The sequence below is a fragment of the Castor canadensis genome, chromosome 3, assembly GCF_047511655.1.
Source record: "Castor canadensis chromosome 3, mCasCan1.hap1v2, whole genome shotgun sequence".
NCBI classification, from domain to species: domain Eukaryota; kingdom Metazoa; phylum Chordata; class Mammalia; order Rodentia; family Castoridae; genus Castor; species Castor canadensis.
Genome location: NC_133388.1, coordinates 189,493,441 through 189,503,074, shown reverse-complemented (window position 1 = coordinate 189,503,074; position 9,634 = coordinate 189,493,441). Strand labels below are relative to the sequence as shown.

General features: G+C 42.0%; 1 protein-coding gene across 1 annotated transcript in view; it reads left to right on the top strand.

Annotated features, from left to right (window-relative positions):
- The window catches only part of Kcnq3 (potassium voltage-gated channel subfamily Q member 3), a 305,224-nt gene that overhangs the window by 92,438 nt on the left and 203,152 nt on the right, over positions 1–9,634 (top strand). The window lies entirely within an intron of this gene.

Genomic DNA, 9,634 nt, shown 5'->3' with positions numbered 1-9,634 from the left:
CCCTTTATACAAGCAGACTCACACATTAAATGCTTACTTTGTTCCAGATTGTTTATATTTTACCAGCATTCATTTATTTAATCCCACAACAAACCGTAATGCATGTGTCATCATCACATTTATTTTATAGCTGAGGAAATAGGCACATAGAGGTGGAATTCTTTCCCTAAGGATGCACATGGCCTCTAAATTGCAGCACCATCCTGCAAATACAGGGTGTTCATTTCCAGAGCCCCCTCCCCTTCAACTATGGTCTACATTGTGAAGCAAATGAAAGCAGTTAGTGTGATCAGAAAACATGCATGGGCACCCATGCTCTCTGCCTTTTTCAATGGGTAAAATGTAGAGAAAATGCTTGATAATGTTGTAAGAATTAAATAAGCTCACAAGGTAATGCGTCTAGAACAATACCTAGTAAAGAGCAGGTGCTCAGCAAATATTAGCTCTTTAGCACTTGAGTTGGAGACCAATGAAGAGTATGCTTAGCATTTGCCCATTAATATATTTGACAGTATTTATTATGTCCCTACTGTGTGCCACTCTTCATGCTTGTCTCTAGGTATAAAAATTAATAAATACTAAGCAAACACATGAGGAAATGTAATCAACAAAAAAGCAAAATGTAAAACAAAATCAGTATCAGGACTACCTGAATAGCCATGATCACTTTTGCATTTATATTCATCTGATAAAGGTGAAAAATAAGAGACATCTACTTCTAGCTCTGTGATTTTTACCCACTTTCAACCCTCTGTCTGTAAAATGAAGAAGGAAAGAATAGCTCAGAACTTATTAAGAGGGTTAAATAAATAATCTATATAAAAAGTAGTAATTTATCAATATTTGCTATTATTATATGGTTAACTAGTACTATTATGGGTATCAGCACATGCTGACCCAGGCATATCATCCATCCACCCATCCATCCATCCATTCACCCATCCATCCATCCACTCACATCCCCATCTCCCATCCATCCATCCATCCATCTCTCCATCCATCAATCTGTCCATGGAACCCATTTGTTAAATACATATATGAAGTACCTACTCTGTGCCAGGAACTGTCTTAGGTCCTGAGTATACAATGATAAGACAAACACACCTTTATCTTCCCTTCTGTCATTTACAGAAAAACATCAGTGACAATCCCCCCTGCCTGAGAGCTCACCAGTTTACTTCCTGGAACCTCCCAGGATAAGAAACAGGACTAGCTTCCCCCTGTGTCAATAAAGAAATTTTTCATAGTGAAAAGGCAGATTCAATGGAGAAGGCTTGGTAATTAGTGGTATCTACATGATGAGAAATTGTCAGCACAGAGCAATAAGCTATCTGTTACATAGCTGTGTTCCAACACTTGGATCCCAAGATTGGGGAGGGTCTCCCGTCCTGCCAAAAGTAATTTCCTCCTTAAATGTTTCAAGTTCATCTGCTCTGGTATTGCCTTTCACAATGCTAACCACATCCTGTGTTGTAATCTGCATTCTACCTGCCCTAAAATGTTTTAATTCAATTTTTGCATTATGTCTGATATGATGAATTAGAGCCAGAGAGTCATTGACTAGATGTCAGGAAAGACAGATTGAGGAGCTGAAACTAATGGCATTTGGGGACAATATTTTTTTCTGTGAATTTCAGGATCACAATGAAGAGATGAATTTATGTTACTTTGCTAACCAGGAGCAATGCACAAACTTTAGTGATGCACAAGGACCTTTTTAAAGGAAAAGAGAATTATATCTGAATTTAGATACTTTGAGAGATCCTACTTTTAAATGTAGGATCAACTTGGAATAAGGCAGCACAGCCCAGCATGGAATACACCAGTCCTTGACACAAATTTACCATTAAAAGGTATGAAGTGGGGAAGAAAGCAAGACAAACAGAGGAAGTGGGAGCCAGTGTGTGTGGAGCTCAGATGGGCTGGGGCATGGGACTTGGTTTGGAAAATCAAGTGTGAATGATATAAGTACACTGGAGCCACTGTTAGGCTCTGGCTAAAGAAGCCATCCAAGGCAGATGGTGACTGAATGTAACAGCATCAGGTCATGTTGAGTTGGTGCCTTTTGAGATGTGGACTTCAAGAACACAGGGGTTGCCTCCATTGATAAACCTTCCTTAAAATGTTACTTTCCAAGTGCTCTTGGTTCTTTTTCTAATGAATATATTGTCTGTGTCAGATCTTTCTATATCCCACCCCACCCCACCACAAAGCCTGGTGGCATTTTCCAAAGTTCATTTCAAAGGATAATACTAACTTATGGGAAAATGGCTTAGCAACAAAATAATTTGGGAAACACCTATCATTTGAAAAGTTATAGTATATATTTATTCAGAGCTGTGAGAAATCCAGCAACATAGACTTTTCATTAATTTAGCCTTTCCCAAACCCATCTGCCCCACAGAACCCTTTTGTGTTTTGCAATTTGTGTACAAATATCCTTCAGAACTAGAATTACCCTTTGAGGGATTTGTGTTCAGTACTCAGAAATTCTCACAACATCTTGTTACTCTCTTGCAAGTGACTGACTTGGCCAATGAATGGCGTGCTTCGGAATTAGTCTCTCACCCCCATACCCTACCTGCTTTTGCCTGGTTTGGCCATAGACCCATTGAGGGCACCAGATCTCCCTCTTGATGCTTCTTTGGTTCAAGCATTTGGAGCTCCTCCTTCACTATTCAGATCTCTGCCTGATGCCTTCCCATTACTCTAGTCTCTTACACTGTGTCATCACATGCAAAGTCCTTATGAGTCTCATTAACATGGGCATCAGCCCTCCTGCCTTCTCTAGTCATTTCCCAGCTCAATACAACTGCTCTCCTGCAGCTTGAATCTTTCCTTCCTCTGAAGACCATGTGCCCTTTAAGCCTGCTTCCCTTGACGGTCACTGGCTTCACTCCTTTTTCAAGTTCTCTCCTCTTTTCCCAGCTCATCCCATGTCTCCCTCATACCCTGCCTCACATGTTCTGCTTTCTGGAATCCAGATATCTTCATGGCTGTTCCATCCACCAGGGCTTTATGAGGCTTACTCAAGGGTAGATACAAAACACAGACCTGCGGGAGAGCATTTGCCCCAATGTCATTATTTCTTGTTTGTTTATTCGAGCATTGATTTCCCTGAACTGATCGGAACTTCTCAAGGGTATGGTTTTTGATTATTCTTTCTACTGGAACTTGTTGGTTGGTGCTCAGAAGACATTTGCAAATGACTTGGCAAAGTGGGATTTTGGCAGGACCTTAAGGCATGGTTTGAATATGAATAAGTGGCAAGAATTGAAAGTTTTCCATAGGAAAAATATGACCTTCTGAGAAAATAACTGATACTTTGTTTGAAATCTTCTGGCAGACCTGAACTAAGATGGAGAGAGGTCTTGTGTAGCTTGCAAGGATATTGTGAGTTTTTAAAAATGACACTTATTTTTTTCAATATGAAATTAGTAGTAGTCCCTTTTGAAGTATTGTAAGAGAATAGAAAAAAGATTGATAAAGAAAATCATCCAAGCTACACACAAAACATAAAGGACTACTAACATTGTTGAGGGTTTCTTGCATGTTTATTTGTGGTTCATGTTTTTCATTATATATTTCAAAATGCTGCTCAGCTCATGCAATAAAACACCAGTGTTTTACAATGTTATTATGGCTAACATAATTGTGCTAACATAATGTTGATGACTGTGTAATATTTCTTCCCCTGAATGTAGTATAGTACTGTTTTCCACTGTTGTGCTTTTTTAATATAACTGAATGAATTTGCAGGGCCTTTGTCTCTAACTTGATTTTACACACAGGAAAGGGCAGTTCCATGGTCTAAATATAGCTCATCTCGGTTAATTCCAACTTCCAATTACCGGCTTAATCTTTCTTACCCAATCATCAAGCATCCTGTTTTCCTGCCCTCTAAACTTTTCTAATTTTATAAACAAGAAAGGAAGTTTTTTCATTTTCATTTCTGTGGTTTTTATTCATGTTGACTATTTTAGATATGTATTTTTCTAATCTCTTAGTTTTTCCTTATTTTGAGAGGTCTACCCAGGTCCCTTTACTTTTATATCAGGGTAATTTCCCGCAAACAGAAGTCTCATGGTCTGATAAGCAGAGTTGCTATTCTAAGACACAATCAGAACAACAATGAGTCACAAGTCATCAACCCTGAGAAACTCAAGAGGATAAAAGATATTCTATTGATTTGAAAATAGATTAGTATACAAAAGACATATCAGACAGAAAGACCTTTACTTTGGGGCCACAAGACATGGCCACTGGGGTGGTTTTTGCTAAGGGATCTGAGGGTGAGGGCTGCAGGGATATACCCAGCATAAGCAGCAAGTAGACAAGAGCTATGTTGGTCCTTGGAAAGCACAGGTGTGTCCCAACTTACAATGGGGCTCCAGCACAACAAACCACTGTCAGGTGAAATATCTTAAATTGAAAGTAAGAATCATAGCTTAGCAGCACAGCACATTGTAGAGTTATGACCACGTGGCTGACTAGGAGCTGTCCAGTCAGCTGTGCTTGCCCAACCTTAGAAAATATGCACCATATTGCAAGCCCAGGAAAAATTTAAAGTACAAATTCTACTGAATGCATATCACTTTTACACCACTGTAGAGTCAAAAACTTGCAAGTCAAACCACAGTAGGTCAAGGACCTTCTGAACTTAGCTTCAGAGAGGCTGTTGGAGAGTGGTCTGTAGCCTGGAGAATCTAACGTACCTGCTTATTACCTGTTGTCTTAGAGCAGTAGCCTCATTGCTGTAGACCTCAACTTCCTTATCTATAAAATGGGGTGATAGGCTAGTGGTGAGGATTAAAGGGGTGGCATGGAAAGTACCCAGAATGCAATAGGCATGTACTAGGTGTTATGTAATGTTACTGAGACTTGGTTCCAGAACTGAGTTGTTCTCCTATTCCTTGAGCAATCTGCTGTTAGTTAATAATCTCCCATTCCTTAGACAGTCCTAAAGTAATAGTAAGCCCTTATACTTTTGGAAGGATGAACAGGTTGAAAACACCAGCCATTCCTCCAAATATGAGGTTTCATATCTGCAGATTCAACCAATCACACGTGGAAAATATTTTTTAAAAGATTTGTGTCTATACTAAACATGAACAGATTTTTTCCTGTCATTATTCTCTAAACAATACCATATAATGCTACTTACATGGCATTTCCATGTATTAAGTATTATATGTAATCTAAGGAGGATTTAATATATATGGGAGAATATGCACAGGTTTTGTGCAAGAGCAAAAGAAAATATGGGGAAAAGCCCATATGGGTTGTGGGGTCTGCCATCAGAGGGACTGGGCAGAGCTGTGATAGACTGTTAGGTGGTGAAGTAATATTAGTGTCTGTTGTCCACTACCCCTGATTAAGTGAAAGCCAGGAAAACCAACCCAAGATCAGGATGTAGGGAGCTTGCACTGGTTACTAGCAAGAAGTTGAACTGGAAATTGGAAAGATAAGAGGAATCACAAATTGGTGTTCCAGTCTGAGGCCAAAATGAACCAAGCAGACGCTGGGCACCAGTGGCTCACACCTGTAATCCTAGCTACTTGGGAGGCTGAGATTGGAAGGAGAGAGGTTCAAGGTTAGCCTGAGCAAATAGGTCTAAAGTGCCCCAATATCCAAAATAAACAGAGCAAAATGGACCAGAGATATGGCTTAGGTGGTAGAGGACCTGCTTTGCAAGTGCAGAGCCTTGAGTTCAAACCCCAGTAGCACCAAAAAAAAGAAAAGAACCAAGGAGAAGTCCCAAAAAAGCATCATCTGAGTGGTCAGAGCAGTGAAGCTGAAGCCAGATCACATTCCCTTCCTCCCTTCTGTCCTCACATAAACATTGTTATTAATGACTACTCAGGGATACAAAATATTCCATGTTCCCACCTGCATGACACTTTCTGAAAAACAAAGCAGAGAGTAGAGGAGAGAGCAAAAGAATAGACAAGAGGTTTATAGTGTGAAAATTGCCAAGAAGGGAATAAATGAGATGATGTCCTTGGAAAGCAGGAGGAACTGGAGATGTCCCAAAGAGCTTGGACACAGCCACCAACTCTTGCAGTGAGTCTAAAGTCTCCTGAGGAATAAGCAACACACCCCATGTGTACCAGGAACCATACCTATGCTGGGCAGTAGCTGTGGACAAAACAAAGTCTCAGCCTCCCTGAATCTCCTTCCTGGTGGGAGGAGATGGACAACTAATGAACGAGCCAAATGTTATAGGTCGGGTGGGTGAAAAGTGCCATAAAGCAGCCTGAGGGAGAGTGAAGGGAGTGGGGCATGAGAGAGAGAGTACAGCAGGTATCTTGGCTAATTAAAGAGCAGCAAGGAGCCAGCCCAGGTGAAGCACTATTTACAAGGGGGAAGGAAGGCAAGAAAAGCAATGAGAGAGGTGCTGAGAGGTCTGGTTGCTGGAGGTTTGTGGATCATGATAAGGGATCCTTCTGTGGCTGTTGCCCCAAGCATGAGTTTAGTCATTGGCCAAGCTATGCTCTAGAGTCCTAAGAGCCAAGGCCATGGCGGACAGGTGCAACTGGGAGGAGCAAGACTACAGGTCAACAGTAGATGGTGTCAGATGCAGGAGGTGCCCCAGGTTCGGGCCTGGAAAGCTAAGTTGCTGTGAGACCCAAGGGGACAGTGCAGTGCAGAAATGTATATGCAAGTCAGACACTGAATAAACAGAAGCAGAGAGGGGGGACCCAGGAGTAAAATTTTCAGATGTTGACAATGAATGAATGGGCCTGGATTTCCCATGAAAGGGAACTGCTCACCTGCTGGGTGAGTACCTTGACATGGTGTGCCAAGGATAGCCAGTAATATGATCAGGGGACACCATGAACTTTCACCTGGTCACACCACAGAAGCTGGATGTGTCTAAGGACTCCATGAGTGGGTTATCAGATTTACTTTGTAGCCTTCTTCCTGATGCAGAAAACCAGCTGTCCACTGCCCACAGATATCTGACCCTGCTTACCTGCCCTGTGGCCACTGTGTCTGAGGGGCATCTTGATGATGCATAGCAAAGGTGTTATTGATGGCTTGACCAATCTGAGTAGGCTGAGAGGAAACAGACCCTTTCCCCTCAGCCCCCAGTGGAATATAGTGAGAACCCAGGCAGGGCTCCAAAACAGATGCCCTCTAGAGATAAAGGGCATCAAGCCACATGCCAAGCTAGAGGCAGTTCTAAATATTGGAAAGAGTTTAGTTATAAAATAAAGGCTTCAGGTATACTAGCAAGATATCCCTGATCACAACCTAAGATGAAGCATTTCTCCCTCTTACAATTAAACTAATGACTAAGGATTTTCCTGTTTTGGTAATGGTGGGTAATTTGGTCAAACAATGTTATATAAGGCTTTATCATCTTATTTAACCCTAACAATACACTGTCCTGTTCCCAACTAGCAGATATGGAAACGGAGGGGTCAAGTGCGGGGCAAAAGTGAAAGTGACAGTAAGCCTAGTGAGTTAGTGCAGATAATCCTTTAATGAAATTATTGGAGCAGGATCCCAGCAGTAGTGAGGGGCGGCCCCAAGCTCATTGTTCCCCAACTCCTTGAGCTAATAGGTTTTGGCTGTGCTTTCCTCACGTAGACCAGGGGGTCCTTAGCCTTTGAGAATTCAAGACCTCCTTGAAAATACTTTGAAATCATCAAGTCCTTTTGGACGAGCAATGTGCTTTCACGCAAACTGGAATATCATCTCAGAGCTGAAACCCACTCGCAAGCACATTCACAGATGCCAACTGCAGATCATGAGATTGTCTGATATTAGAATTTAGAACTCCCATATAAGAGTCAATAAAGTGGTCACTATGCCCTCAGGTGCATGCACAACCTTGAGAGGGGCAGTGTGCTCTGTAAGGAGGATGTACGGCCATTATCTTAATCATATTCCCATATAAGAAGTTAACACCTGTTTCTCTAGAACTTGGTGGACATCATCCATTCTTTTTGAACACCTCTGCTCATGGGGCACACTTACTGCCTCCTCATCTGTGGAAAGCTCTGGGAGTTTGTCCCAATTTGTTCTCAACCAAATAAGTATGTTTGTCATGCTCAGGTGGTTATAGAACTCTTGAGCTGGAACAAACCAGAGGCATCTCTAGGTTCTTGTTGAACATGTGCCTGATTTGATGGTCTACTTCCTTAAGACATTATTAGCTATTACAGCAAAAAGCTTTCACTGCCTGAGTTAGTTTGCAAGTTGTTGCCTTATAAAGAGTTGTGGTCTCTGTGGAGCCAGAGAAAGGTGGTCCAACAATGTGTTAGCATGGGCAGCTAGATAGATATGAGTAGTCATGAGGAAATTCTCCCAGGCTACAAGATTCCATTCTTTCTTTAGAAGGTAGAATCATAAACCCCAGTTAACCCACACCCTGGACCAATGATTAAAATAATCACTCTACATCCTACTTAGGGAGCACACCACCCATATCAAGGTTGCTCATGTGCCTTGAGGGCATAATGACTTTTATATGACATTCAGTGTACTAAACTGGAAAGGGCAAAGCAGATCAAATGAGCACATGCCTGCCCTCACTTTCTCAAAAGCACAGGAATATGATTTCCCACACCTGGGCAGCTACTACACAGTGGTCAAACCATCTGGGGAATGGAAGGGCCACAAACGAAGGGCCTCAAAGGAAGGGCCTCAATTTTGCACCATCTAGTTACCTCATCTTGTTGGGTAATAAAAACCCCAGGCCCTGACAACTTTTGGGATGTTGGCCCTTATCAAAACTGCCAGCCTCACATCTCAAGGTGTACTTCTGCTCTGCTAATAGATCTCTCCTTGCTATCTTTGTATCTTTATGGCTTCTTTGCTATACCTGGGGCAGTGTCTTAGTCTTAGACATTGCACTCAAAGCACCAAAGAACATCTGGAATAACCTGTTACCCTCAGTGTACATTATTCTTTAGAAGAACTTTGCAGGCCTAGACCTTCTCAGAAAATGCTTCCAGAAACTAATTCATCTTCTACCCCTACTCCATTCTGAAGTGGAAGACACTTAAAGGCATTGAAGACAGGAGTTTTTCAGAGTTTTTCCATTTTCAAAGTCAGCATCCACTAAGTATCTCCCTCATGCAAAGCCTTGGAGTTGGACTGAGAACTACTCTCTGACCTCAAGAGGAACCTTTTTTTGGAGGAGAGGGAACCCAACACTTACACACACTACAAAGCAACTTGATAAACACTTTCAAGGGAGCAACTTCCACATAGATAGTGATGTTTCAGTCAGCCTCTCAAGGACAGGATGGGGGTGGATGGATGGGAATGAAGGTAAAGAGTATTCCTGGCAGAGAAAACCTTATGGACAAAGCACAAATACATTTAGGGGGAGGATATGAATAAAGAAGTGCAAGTGACTCACTGAGGTGCAATTGATGAGTTCTGGTTGGAGGAGGAGCACCAGAGGTGGAGATGGACTAGTGGGAAGGGGGCCCATCCTGAAGGGCTTCAAATTCAGCACCCTTGGTTTTGGAGTTGCCTCATGGCAAGGAAGCTGTCTTAGGAAGATCATAGAGGCAATAGGCTAGACAGAAGCATGTAGGACTGAATTTGGACCCCTGGAAGATATGAAGCAATGAGTTAGGGTTTGCAGCTGCCTTTGGTGCTCTGTTCCCTACTC